This window comes from Polypterus senegalus, chromosome 8 (genome assembly GCF_016835505.1).
Source record: "Polypterus senegalus isolate Bchr_013 chromosome 8, ASM1683550v1, whole genome shotgun sequence".
NCBI lineage: Eukaryota > Metazoa > Chordata > Cladistia > Polypteriformes > Polypteridae > Polypterus > Polypterus senegalus.
This window is the reverse complement of record NC_053161.1, coordinates 178,513,191-178,527,886: the sequence shown is the minus strand read 5'-3', so window position 1 is coordinate 178,527,886 and position 14,696 is coordinate 178,513,191. Positions and strand designations below refer to the sequence as shown.

At 40.6% G+C, this 14,696-nt stretch overlaps 1 protein-coding gene across 1 annotated transcript in view; it reads left to right on the top strand.

Annotated features, from left to right (window-relative positions):
* Positions 1-7,636: 7,636 nt before the first annotated feature.
* Positions 7,637-14,696, top strand: part of LOC120533523 (zinc finger protein 135-like) — a 39,092-nt gene continuing 32,032 nt past the window's right edge. The window contains exon 1 of the mRNA XM_039760449.1: positions 7,637-7,700. The gene's annotated coding sequence lies outside the window, so the exon portion shown is untranslated. The remainder of the gene's footprint in view (positions 7,701-14,696) is intronic.

Below are 14,696 nucleotides of genomic sequence, written 5' to 3'. Positions count from 1 at the left end.
CCGCTGGGCAGAAGTCATTCAGACTGTTCATGATGGATTTTGTTGGCAGCGGAACAATGATGGAGGACTTGAGGCAGGATTGGACAGTGGGGCAGTTTTATTTTTAATAAATGGAGCAGGTCATTTTCTCGCTGGGTTGCTACTCTACTGTACATTAAACTTGCCTGCATTTTCACTTCTATAATCGGTGTGCAGTTTCCCACAGTAGTCCTTTTATATGTAATTGTGGATGTGTGCCCATCATATGTGCAAAGCTCAGTTCATCTTGTGCACTTTTATGCCATCTAGTGGCTAAAGTCCCTTTTTTTAATCAAAGTTTACCAATAGTTTCAGCCCTCCTTACTGTTAGTAACATTTTGCTATGCGTTTTTTTCGGTACATTTTATATCATGTGTTAAGAAAGAAAAAAACTTTCATTTTTGAATAAAATGGTTGGATTTTTTTTTTCTTCTAAAACCCCAATCACTTAATTAAAACAATAATGGAGTAAGTGCTCAACTGTTATAATAGTTCTTAGTTGCAGACCTAAGCAGACTAAGCATAAACTGTCAGAAATGAAATGAAACTTTGTACCGAGAATAGAGCGTTTGTGCTAATTGGGATTGTCTGAACTGGAATGAGCCGATTTACACTAAATGGCGGCCACTTGTCACGTCTTCCATTCAGCTTCACATAATCACTGACAATTGTGCCTTTTTTATTTCTTTCTGCAGACACAAAGGTGAATCTCCGCTTTTCTCCATCTTTACCCATTGAGACTTCACATCAGGACAACCCACAACAGACACCGCATGGTGAAAATATGAAGAAATCAACATTTGGGTCAGAGACTTTGAAAAGATCCTTTTTGCAGATAAGTTCTCATCCGTTTTTTTTTCATTAGTAACAATCCACAACGGGTGAATAGTGCAAATCCAGAAGCTGTGCATGTCTGTCAAGAGCAAAAGAGAAGTTTGAAATGCCAAACTAGAGACAACGGCAGTCAGCAGAACCATACAAGTCAAAGAATCTATGGCTGTTCTGAATGTGGAAAACAATTTTCAAAGAAACAGTATCTTGAAAAACACACACTAATTCATACTGGCAAGAAACGCTATTGCTGTTCTGAATGTGGCAAACGATTCTCCAGAAGTGGAGGACTTAAGAGCCACAAGAGAACTCACACTGGGGAAAAGCCTCACCGTTGTTCCAAGTGTGGTAAATATTTCTCAAGAGACAGCAGTCTTCAGGAACAGAAAAGAATTCATACTTGTGAAAAAACCCATTCCTGTTCTGAATGTGGGAAAAGATTTGCAAGAAGCACACCCCTTAAGGTTCACACACGAACTCATACTGGGGAAAAACCCTATTCCTGTGCTATATGTGGGAAAGGATTTGTAAAACGAGAGGGTCTCAAAAACCATGAGAGAATTCATACCGGAGAAAAACCTTATGGCTGTTCTGAATGTGGGAAAGGATTTTCAAGAAAACGGCATGTTAAGATCCACATGAGACTTCATACCGGGGAGCAGCCATATGGCTGTTTGGAATGTTGCATGAGATTCTCAGAAAACAGACAGCTTAAGAAGCACATGGAAAAACACAATGGGGGGATGTCTTGAAGGAGTAAGATGGAGGGTGAAGAATAAGAGAATGAAGGTAGAAGTGAAATATACCTCTCCAAACTACTCTAGTTTTGACGAGTACCTTCATGTGGTAGGCTGCATTATACAGTATATCTATGGAATCTCTTCAAGACGAAACTACTCGTGTAGTATGAGGACCCAATAAAGTCATTCATACTGATTACTGGCTTCATGATTTTAACTTTGACACAGCACATCTCCCAGGATAAAAAAAAAAAAAAGGCCAACCGATGCTTCTGTACTTAGGAAGGTGGTGATGGTAGTGATAGTAAAATATCTTCAGACGAAGAAAAGACCTTGAATGTGGTGTCAGTCCACAGCAGTGTAGCTAGAGCAAGAAAATAAGAGGACTGGTCATAGTCTAGTGGTCACTTGAAGATAAAGGGCTGATCTTGTTCTGCTACTTTTTATACAACGAAGCCATCTATTGAAGGGTTAGGCACCTTTATGAATGCAAACCAAAAAAATAACCTATGCTGTAACTATCACCATATTTCTACTGTGATGCATCCAAAACATTTTGTCTTTTTCAGATAGGATTGAAATGAAAAATCGGTCTACTTTGGTTTTATTATTAATATCAGGATTCTATTATCATGTATAAAAACATCATCATCTATCACAGAGGATGATTGAAGCTTCTGGTCTACAACAGATAACCCCTAGTGATGGGCATTTATAATGTATTTTACTGATTTGATTCTTTCAAAATACCTGTCTAATGAACGGATTCCTTTCATTCATTAAAAAGGATTACGGCCAGCACCAATAAAAAATCGTTTTTGTTTCCCATTTGGATGAACTGCAAAAATGTAATGAAATAATTTATATACCTACTTTGGTAAATGTTAAGTAGAGAAGGACGGTCCATTTAAAAATAAAACTATTCATGCCGTATGACTGTCTCATCTTTGACAGTACGTTGTTCACATCTGTAATGCCTTTTAAGAGTAGAACCTTTACAATAGGAGAAGGCTTCTTATGTGTTGTCTGTGTTGGATTTCCTATATTTACATTAAATAGATTGTAGTTAATAATGTGTGTGGAAGAAACTGTTGCCCTGAGAACCCTTTTGAGTGAGAAATCCGGCAGGAGAAAGCTTGCTAGTGCATCTTTAATTTTTCTTCACAGAAAGGGAGCAGCAGTCTGCCATGGAATGGTCCTGGGAGCAGAAGTGTCAAGAGATGGTCCCAGAGCAAAGTCAGAATCTCATATTTATAGCCAATTGACAGTGCAGAACTAATGCTTATGCTTACATATGACATTTATTTAGGTTGTGATGGATGGCCGGCTTCATATTCCGGCCCTCACCCCCAGGCCGCCAGAAGGAGTTCTCCCGGCAGCATGGACGGGCCCCCGAATTCCAGCAGGGCCTCATGGACTATGTAGTTTTTATGCACAGCCCTGTTGGATATCTTGGGGACCACTGGGAGTCGCTGTCGGGAGGCCCGTGGACTCATATATGCCCTATGACCCGGAAATACGTCATAATCACACGACAGGATGAAACGACGTGCTTCCGGAGTGAAGACACAGACTATTTACCCTGACCCGGAAGGAATAAGGACTTGTGGACTGTTGGGCTGGAACACCTCCAGGTCAGGGAGTATAAAGGACTCTGGGAAAGCCCTGAGAGTGAGCTGAGCTGGGAGGAATGGTAGCTAAGTGTCTGGGAGAGGAGGATTGTTTGATTGTTAATGACTGTATGAATAGTGTAGTGGGGAAGGTGCTTGGTACACTGTATTATAAGAAAATAAAAGAGTCGTGGACTTATACTTGGTGTTTGGAGTATCGTCCCTGAGGGTTCAAGAGGTGGATCAGAACCTCTACTGATACGAGGTATACAAGCTAATGAACCAATCCGAGTAAAAGTCTCATTCCACTACATTCTTGGCCTTTTTAATATTTTGTACGTTCAGCTCTTATCCTTTCATGGAATATCTGTGTATGTGATGACTCTCAAGTCTTACAGTTGCCATTGTCTTTCATCACCACCTAGAACATTCAGTCTTTTTGTGGCTCGCACAGTCTCCATCTGGTTTCCTAATAAGGTTGGTTAAACAACTTTTAGATTATATTTCCTAATCGCTGTAGCTACTAGAACACAGGTTAGAAGCCTCATTGAAGTGGTGTTGGATCCAGTGGTCATTGTCCAACAAATGACATGAATAAGGGCATGCGGTCAGTTCTGCAGCCCAAATTTAAAGAGTTAGGTTCCAAACTGAGGGCAAGAACTGACAAGGTGATGTTCTCTGAAGTTCTGTCTGTGCCACATGTTACTGTATGTAAGACTGAGATGATCAGGAGGCTTATTAACATGTGGCTCTAATCTTGGTGTAGGATAGAGGGGCGTACAGACCTCTTGGGCATCAGTGCTACTCCTTGAACAGATGGGACCTCTTGTGATGTGATGGGTTACATTTGAAACAGAGGGACACCAATATGATGAGGTGGAGGACTGGGAAGTAAGGAATTTACGACAGGGCAGGTTTAGAACAGTACACAACGGGGTGAACACCAGTGTGAAAACAAATATGTATAAGTAATAGAATTTGTAGGTTTTGGACCAAAATCTTTAAATGCCATTCAGACAGCCTTGGTGTCACAATCCCTCCTAACTCACTAACAGTTGTGTTTGGTGGGCTCATCGAGAGGCCTAAAGTGGAGAAGGACAAACAAACTGTAATTGCCTTTACTTCACTATTGGCACGTAGACTTATTTAGCTCAACCTGAAGAATCCTAACTCCCCTCTTCTAAGTCAGCGAGTAGCTGATGTTATTTAGTATTTGAAATTGGAAAAAACTAAATTCTCTCTTGGAGGATCTGTGCAAAACATTTTCAAAACCTGGCAGGATCTAATAATAACATTTTAGAATAAGCAGTTAAATTGAGGAAGCAGATTCTCTTCCCTTTTTTATTCTATTTATTTACTTATTTTCCCTACTATTAAAGTTTTACTCTGCTGACCTAGCTCTCCTTCTCATTGGTGGGGGGTCGATTTGTTTCAAACCTAGTTTTGTAAAACATTAATTATTTGTATGGAATGTTATTTGATTTTAATAAATTCAGTAAAATTAAAAAAAAAAAAAAGTAATGGAATTTGTAGCCCAAAGTTAAAATGCTAAAGTAAAATAAGTAGCACATTAAATTTCCCTTAATTAAATGCTAAACGTATCGAAAATAAAACAAGCAGGTTGGAGTTGTATGTAGCTGAGAATAATTAACAAAGATGGGGTGAGTATAAAATAGATGGATACACATTTTTAGGAAAGATGGACAGAAACGTAAAGAAGGAAGGTTGCTATTTATGTCAAACAGAATGTGAGTGCAAGTCTTCTTCAGTTGGATGATGAGCCCCATCTTAGTGAAGACGTCTGGATTCAGCTAGAAAGCATCAAGTAAAGTGGCCTTATTTTAGGAGTGTGCTGCTGACCCCGCAATGAAGACAGCAATTTTAATTTGTATCTGTGTAATAATATTTAAAATGTAGGCTTACAAGGGGGATGTTATAGTCCTGGGTGACTTTACCCACTTGAATATTAACTGGTTTAACCTTACAAATAAATGGGTAGAAATGCAGGAGTGTTTAGACCTAATTAGTGACTGTTTTTAACACGGTATGTTAAAACACCAATGGAGGGGGCCTGGGATTTAGTATTTAAGCAATAATCAGGGTAGAATTGAGGGCGTAGAGGTGATTGAACTGCTTTGGTCAAGTCGCCATAATGTCGTGCAATTCACACTGTTTTGGAGGAACGTAGATGCACAGAATAACATTTTTTAAGTTTATCTTTGGTAGGGCAAATTTTGAACAGATATGACAAAGTCTGAAAAGGGATGAGCTTTTAAGTGTGGAGACAGTCAGGGAGGAGGTGAAGTGAAGTGTATCAGGAACAGAGGGGACTTGAAATATATACACAGTGAAATAGCAAATGCTCCTAACTTTCATTTCTCTTAAATTTCTACATTCAAAGAAGGTGAGAACTTCCCAAAAGTAACAGGGACTAACCCAATGCTCCATAATTGCATTGAGGCGAAAACCCGGCTGCAACTTATGAATAGTAGTTTTCCCATCCGAACTTTACTGTCAAGATCATTTTCTAACTGATAGACTAGGAGTAGCACTGCTTTTTTTTTTTTACTTGTAAGGTTTTGTCTTACATTCAAATATAACTGAATGCCCTGTTACAATATTAAGGTGAAAACACTGCTGGATCACGTACATAGTACTTTTCTAAACTAGTTCTTGATTGATTAGCGCATCAGCATCTTTGCTAATCAGTTATTTTGAAATCAGTGTTTCGTTAAAAAAAAAAAAAAAGTATACTTTATGTAAAATTTGTTTTTCTAAATGCTTCTCTGGAGATGTAAAAGTATCATTTTATATCGGATTCATTCCCATTTACTCTTAAACCCCGAGATCCACAACCCAAAGAAATGGGGAAATAACTCTTATTAAAATGATTTAATGTCCCCTTGTGTCAGGCAACACACTGTGTCACACGATTGGTCTTGTACTTGGCAGCTAGTTTGACACATAGTGGGTGGGATAGTGGAAAAGTCATAACAAAATATGTAATCTCTTTTCAAACAATTCAATGTGTAATTTGCTAACTAAATTGCATCTTTCATTCCTCTAATTACAAGTGTGACCCCATGTACCGCTTGAAAAATGAACAATGGAGAGCTAAAATTCTTCAAAAAGTATGTTTTAAAGATTATAGGACACCTATGTCACTTTATTGTCTGTTCCTGCACACTTATGGGGACACTTCTTTTCACTGCTTGGTAGTGGTCAAGGTTTAAGACTTCAGACCCAGAGATTGTGAGTTCAAATCCCATTACTGACACTGTGTGACCCTGAACAAGTCACTTGACCGTTCTGTGCTCCAATTGGAAGACCTAAAGAAATTAACCAACTGTATCATAAATGTTGTAAAACAATTTGTATAAAGGCGTCAGCCAAATAAGTAAATGAAATGTAATGCTACAAAAATGTGTGCACCAAACCTAGCTGTCCCTTGCAAAGCAAGCACTGGATAGGCAAGATTGTCCAAAAATGCTTACATTCAATATTTGATAGTTCATTCTTCTTTTCCGTACCCCTCTATTCTGTCTGGTGGAAGGAAAACTCTTTACCACGACAGAACCTTTACTTTGGGAAAGTGTTCCCCCATCCTACTGCATGCACAATAAACACTAGGGGAATGACTGCCTATAATTATAATCTTAAAGTAATTGTGCCCATTTTTTTTTTAATCTTCAAACCACTATGCCCCCCCCCCTTACATATCTGGCCCCGCCCTCTTTCAAAAGCTTTCAGGCAGTACTGAATAGTGCACGACTCTTCTCTGGTGTGCCCCTTAATTCTGTCTGCTGAAGAGGACACGTTTCCACATCTGGAGCTAGCCTTTAATATTAGGTTTCTCTTCAGAAAAAAAAAAAATGACTTTAACTGTTAACATTTTAACTGCTCCATGTTTTTTTTTTTAAGTTCAATATTCCGGAGTCTTCTGTAAAGTTGTTTCACCAAAGGAGTAAGCTTTATTTTGACTAGGTGTTTATTAAACATTTTAAACGTAAGCAATTTACGTTGGACATTTCTTTCCGGCCAGCAACTATATGAAGCTCTCTCCCAGATATAAGCCGTTTTGCTTACCACTAAAACAGCTGACACGTCTGCACTTTGACTGGATTACGGTCCCCGATTTAATATGGACTAGCCTGCTAGTTTACATTGACGTCGGCTACGAAAGATCTACCATTCCTCTCCTCGTCACTTTTGCTCTTCCTCAATCGTAAAGCCCGAGTCCACACGAACTGCTCGGCTCTCACTCTGTGTCAACCTGAACACGGCGGCCTGAGTGGACCTAGCGGACCAATCACAATTCAAGTTTACGTTGTACAGCCAATCAAGCAACACCATTGACAGTCATCCAGAACTACGCCCCGAACGGACGCAACACTACAAGGAGGGGATGTGTGTGACGTCACAAGCGGAAATGCCGAACTTTCCCGGAGCGCGTGGACACGGCGTCGTTTGCGGAGAACCCCAATCTCCGAAGAACACGGCGGTAAGTACTCTAAACTCCGCCGTTTATTTTAAAGATATGAAGACGGACTGTCTGCACGATCAAGTCCGAGCATAGCGGTACATTCGACTTCATCGTCTTTCTTTTTATCATTTGCTCGAGTGCCGAGTGAATACGTAGGGGTGCTGCGTTTCCTCATCGCTTGTTTACTGCTACTCTTTAAAATTTCACTCCATAATGTCACGTTTCACCTTCCTGTTTCTCGGCGTTCATGTTAATGTCCGGTCGGTGTTGTGGAAGAGCGAGAGAACTTTAATCGTGAAGGTGGAAAGAATGTGAAATCTTAACGGGCGTAGAGCACTTCCCTCTAAATACATAACATGTTTGTAGCTCTCGGAGATATCGGTGCCCCGTGGAATTGTGTGTGCCTTCTGATTTAGCGCAGGCGCACTAAGGTTTGATTGTTACGGATCAGTTTGTGCTCGTGCTTTTTCTATTGGATAGAACGCATGCTCCGGGCAAAACTCTATTCCGCGCGTCTGTAGCGTGCACGCGCAGCCGCCTGCTTGCTGTCTCCTCTCACACAGCGATGTCAGTCAGTGCGTGTATATGAGCTTTAATAGCCTGGTTATTCACAGTCAACTGTTTTCTGAAATGCCATATGGACCCTTATTCCGGTTAAAGATGCTGGGTTATTGCACACTGTAAAAACAGGTTAGCAGACCTGTATTTCTCAATGAGTAAAAAAATGTTTTTGGCCAAGTTAACCAATAAGTGGGTTATAATTAAGGAATTCGTAGTCCGGGCTTCGCACACCCTTTCGGTAGTCATGAGTAGAATCGTCCCCATGATCAGTTTCCTTAGGCAAATGTTCGGGCGGTCGCGTTATTTACTCCCACGACTGAAATAATCGTGTCTCAATATTTTAGAAATCGGTAAATTGTATGTCGATACGTATACAGCAAAGCTTAGCATCACGTTCTCGGGAGCAGTTATGAGGTAATGCGTTAAAGGGAATGTGCGTAATAGGTAGGAGTGATGTTTTGAGCACTGGGAAGGTCCTGCCAAGAGGCCATATCCCCTAAGAGAATAACAAAGTATGTCAAATAAACGTACTGAAGTGCCTTTCCTTTACAAAACTGCACAGACGATCTGAAAAGGTGCTGCCTGTGCCCCGGTAACAGAAAAATAGGCAACAGACACACTAGATTTGCACTTTGTTTTTTTTTTTTTTTAAACTTAATACTGGTAGCTTTATAAGTTCAAGTGATGCTGACAACTACTACAAACCGTGATATTCAAATTAAGCCCACCTCCTTTAGTCCCCATACTGCGACAAATAGACCAGGTGATGGCAGGAAAACTTAACACAATAGAACACACTCATTGCTAAAAGTTACTAAAGAAAATTAATCCCAAAAACTGTTTAAAACTCAACATCAAAGAAATAATAATTAAAGGTCTAATTTTAGGTGTAATGCTACAGAGCCGCCTGGGACGTCTTCTACATAATTAACAAAGTGTCCGTTTCATCTTCATTCGGTTGTTTTCTATGTATATTGAATTTCCCCTTGGGATTAATAAAGTATCTATCCATTTATCAATAGTGTGATCTGGTGACACAGCGGCCAGTGTTCATTCTGCGAAGCACTGGAAGCTCAGGAGGAAGTTATAAGAAGGGGGCACATGTTGTTTACTTTACAGCACATGAAGTACTAAATATACTTCTAAAATAAAATTATCACAGGCTTCCTGTTGGTATACCATGGCCACTAATGACTTTTATTAAAACGAATGATGTTGGCGCATTTTGTCAAAGGAGAACTCCAGAAGATAACTTGCACCTGCATGTAAACATGGATTTTTAAGAAATTAGGTTTCTGTCTTAACTCGGTTACTCGCCTTGTCCCCGTTTTTATGTGTGCTTGTGAACACACTCATGAAGTCTACCTCACTTGAACCAGCAGCAGCGAGCACATCACACCCATCCTGCTCCGTCCCACTGGCTCCCTGTGTCTTACAGAATCGAATATAAAATCCTACTAATAACCTACAAAGCCTTAAATAACCTCGCGCCAAACTACATTAGTGACCTTCTCCATCACTATGTGCCTGCCCGCTCACTAAGGTCCTCTGATTCTGGCCATCTGGTTGTGCCCCACACTAATCTGCACTCCATGGGTGACAGCAGGGCCTTCAGCTGTATAGCGAGTGCCCAGACTCTGGAATGACCTACCGAAATTAATCAGGTCAGCTGACTCCATGAACTCTTTTATAAAGCAACTCAAAACTCATCTGTTCAGGAAGGCTTTTAGCTCTACTTGACTTTATTATCCTTCTCTCAGTTTACCTCTCGGTCAAGATGTTCATGTAACCTGCGTGTGTGTGTGCTGGACCATCAATTCTGTTGTCTGTTAGGCTTTCTGTGAATTTACTGTCGTAATCTTCTTTATTTATCTGGTTTGTACTATGCTATATACTGTATACCCTGCCGTTCTTTCTTATATTCTGCAAGTGCCTTGAGCATTGGAAAGACACTATATAAATAAAATGTATTCTTATTATTATTCTAAGACTAAGGTTGCAGGTGTGTATTGTATTGTGTGGTTTTATTTCCAGCGTGATGCTTTGTGTTTGACAGACTAAAAACTGTTCTCTTCAGCCATTTTGGCCTGTATAGTTCATGTTCCGTTGTAAGTTGCATTCTTTAATCTTAGCTCATCAAGAAAAAAGGCGGCAAATAAAATTTAGTAAAATATTGCTTATAACAATAAATTCATTACTGGACACCTGAGAATTCTGTACAAAGGCGTTTGGGGGAATAAAAGAATCATTAAAATGTCCTCCTCTGCTCTCACCCAATATGTGTCCCGCTCTGAAATATGTCACATTTCAAACAAATATCCTTGCCTTGTTTGCTTGAAACATTTTTTTTTTTTTATCTGCAGAAAATGAGCCGCAGGAAAGGCTGTGTTGTGGAACTCAAATGTCACCTGTTTGTCATGTTGGTGGTAGAACTGTGTGAATTAAAGCATTTCAATTGTATTAAATTAAAAAATAAAAATCCCTTAACTGTCATGACCATTGCCTTAGAATGGAGAGGGAGTTCATTGTCACACCAAGTGTTGTCATCCTATAAAACTGTTTCCTTTGTATGTTACACTTGATCAGAAGAGGTTAAAACTGATCTGTTTAAAAATGTGTAGGAAGTCTCCATGGCAGTCCTGTTTACTGTGTCCCATGCTCCTTTCGCACTGGAGGGTACATGTTTCTTGAGCTGGGTCTTGGCTGTGGACATGTACGACCCAGTCTGCGAATTGCAAACAACTGGGCAGCTAACTTGTGCTCAGTTTCCTTTAGTGAGCCTAGCAGTCACTCTTCTTTAGCACTTTCATATCTTCCATGTCTCTCTGTTCTGTCCACTGGAGGCGACACTCATTTCCATGACTCTACATTTGGTGTGGAAATGTCTCCCCTGTCGACTGATTGCAAAATGAATGCTAGGTTGTCCCCAGTCTCCTTTAAAAAGCATACAGGCTGTATTTACTAGTAGATAGATAGATAGATACTTTATTAATCCCAAGGGGAAATTCACATAATCCAGCAGCAGTATACTGATACAAAAAACAATATTAAATTAAATAGTCATAAAAATGCATGTAAAAGCAGACAATAACTTTGAGTAATGTTAGCATTTACTCCCCCGGGTGGAATTGAAGAGTCGCATAGTGTGGGGGAGGAACGCTCTCCTCAGTCTGTCACTGAAACTACTCCTCTGTCTGGAGATGACACTGTTCAGTGGATGCAGTGGATTCTCCATGATTGACAGGAGTTTGCTTAATGCCCGTCGCTCTGCCACAGATGTTAAACTGTCCAACTTTACTCCTACAATAGAGCCTGCCTTCTTAACAAGTTTGTCCAGGCGTGAGGCATCTTTCATCTTTATGCTGCCACCCCAGCACACCACCGCGTAGAAGGGGGCACTCGCCACAACCGTCTGGTAGAACATCTGCAGCATCTTACTGCAGATGTTGAAGGATGCCAACCTTCTCAGAAAGTATAGTCTGCTCTGACCTTTCTTACATAGAGCATCAGTATTGGCAGTCCAGTCCAATTTGTCATCCAGCTGCACTCCCAGATATTTATAGGTCTGCACCCTCTGCACACAGTCACCTCTGATGATCACAGGGTCCATGAGGGGCCTGGGCCTCCTAAAATCCACCACCAGCTCCTTAGTCTTGCTGGTGTTAAGGTGTAAGTGGTTTGAGTCGCACCATTTAACAAAGTCTTTGATTAGCTTCCTGTACTCCTCCTCCTGCCCACTCCTGATGCAGCCCACAATAGCAGTGTCATCAGCGAACTTTTGCACGTGGCAGGACTCCGAGTCATATTGGAAGTCTGATGTATATAGATTGAACAGGACCGGAGAAAGTACAGTCCTCTGCGGTGCCCCTGTATTGCTGCACACAATGTCAGACCTGCAGTTCCCAAGACGCACATATTGAGGTCTGTCAGTAAGATAGTCCACAATCCATGCCACCAGGTGTGAGTCTACTCCCATCTCTGTCAGCTTGTCTCTAAGGAGCACAGGTTGGATGGTGTTGAAGGCGCTAGAGAAGTCCAAAAACATAATTCTTACAGCACCACTGCCTCTGTCCAGGTGGAAGAGGGATCGGTGTAGCATATAGATGATGGCATCTGATGGTACATGATTCTTCTGTGGCAAGCCCCTTTATTCTGACTGCTGGAGGGGACACTTTTCCACAGCTGGAGTTAACCTTTGAAATTCTGTTTTCTTTACCTACATTGATGGATTAAAGGCTAGAAGTCCACATGACTGCCATCATCAAGTTCTTCCATGTGAACCCTGAATACAATGAGGACTGATTGAGGTCATTTATGTAAGGTAGAATGCCAAGAGGGGGCTAGGTGGTCTTGTGGCCTCGGGACCCTTGCAGATTTTATTTCTTTTCTTCAGCCATCTGGAGTTTTTTTTTTTTTTTGCTCTCCTCCCTGGCCATCAGACCTTACTTTTATTACTGTTAATTTAGTGTTCCCTAATTTTAATTCTTGTTTATTTTGTCTTTTTTTATTGTCATCATGTAAAACACTTTGCACAACATTATTTGTATGAAGATGTGCTGTAGAAATGAATTGTGGTGGTGGTGGTGTTTCAGGAAAAAAAATAACATTTTAGTGTTCCACGTATTTATTTTATATATATATATATATATATATATACAGTGGAGGAAATAATTATTTGACCCCTCACTGATTTTGTAAGTTTGTCCAATGACAAAGAAATGAAAAGTCTCAGAACAGTATCATTTCAATGGTAGGTTTATTTCAACAGTGGCAGATTGCACATCAAAAGGAAAATCGAAAAATAACTTTAAATAAAAGATAGAAATTGATTTGCATTTCATTGAGGGAAATAAGTTTTGAACCCCTACCAACCATTAAGAGTTCTGGCTCCCACAGAGTGGTTAGACACTTCTACTCAATTAGTCACCCTCATTAAGGACACCTGTCTTAACTAGTCACCTGTATAAAAGACACCTGTCCACAGAATCAATCAATCAAGCAGACTCCACACTCTACAACATGGGAAAGACCAAAGAGCTGTCCAAGGATGTCAGAGACAAAATTGTAGACCTGCACAAGGCTGGAATGGGCTACAAAACCATTAGCAAGAAGCTGGGAGAGAAGGTGACAACTGTTGGTGCGATTGTTCAAAATGGAAGGAGCACAAAATGACCATCAATGACCTCGCTCTGGGGCTCCACGCAAGATCTCACCTCGTGGGGTGTCAATGGTTCTGAGAAAGGTGAAAAAGAATCCTAGAACTACACGGGAGGAGTTAGTTAATGACCTCAAATTAGCAGGGACCACAGTCACCAAGAAAACCATTGGAAACACATTACACGCAATGGATTAAAATCCTGCAGGGCTCGCAAGGTCCCCTGCTCAAGAAGGCACATGTGCAGGCCCGTCTGAAGTTTGCCAATGAACACCTGAATGATTCAGAGAGTGACTGGGAGAAGGTGCTGTGGTCTGATGAGACCAAAATAGAGCTCTTTGGCATTAACTCAACTCGCTGTGTTTGGAGGAAGAAAAATGCTGCCTATGACCCCAAAACACCGTCCCCACCGTCAAGCATGGGGGTGGAAACATTTTGCTTTGGGGGTGTTTTTCTGCTAAGGGCACAGGACAACTTAATCGCATTAACGGGAAAATGGACGGAGCCATGTATCGTGAAATCCTGAGCGACAATCTCCTTCCCTCTGCCAGGAAACTGAAAATGGGTCGTGGATGGGTGTTCCAGCACGACAATGACCCAAAACATACAGCAAAGGCAACAAAGGAGTGGCTCAAGAAGAAGCACATTAAGGTCATGGAGTGGCCTAGTCAGTCTCGGACCTTAATCCAATAGAAAACCTATGGAGGGAGCTCAAGCTCAGAGTAGCACAGAGACAGCCTCGAAACCTTAGGGATTTAGAGATGATCTGCAAAGAGGAGTGGACCAACATTCCTCCTAAAATGTGCGCAAACTTGGTCATCAATTACAAGAAACGTTTGACCTCTGTGCTTGCAAACAAGGGTTTTTCCACTAAGTATTAAGTCTTTTTTTGTTAGAGGGTTCAAAAACTTATTTCCCTCAATGAAATGCAAATCAATTTCTATCTTTTATTTAAAGTTATTTTTTCGATTTTCCTTTTGATGTGCAATCTGCCACTGTTGAAATAAACCTACCATTGAAATGATACTGTTCTGAGACTTTTCATTTCTTTGTCATTGGACAAACTTACAAAATCAGTGAGGGGTCAAATAATTATTTCCTCCACTGTATATATACACACACACACACACAAGTTTGAGCTTCCGGAGCCTTCTGTAAAGGTGTAACATCAATTAAGTAAATTTTGTTTAACTTTTTGTAAAATAAATAACCATAATAAATTCCAATAATCTTTATTTAGGCAAACGATTACAGGTGAAAGTGGGTCTTGAAGAGGATGGCCATTGTCTGTCATTGAT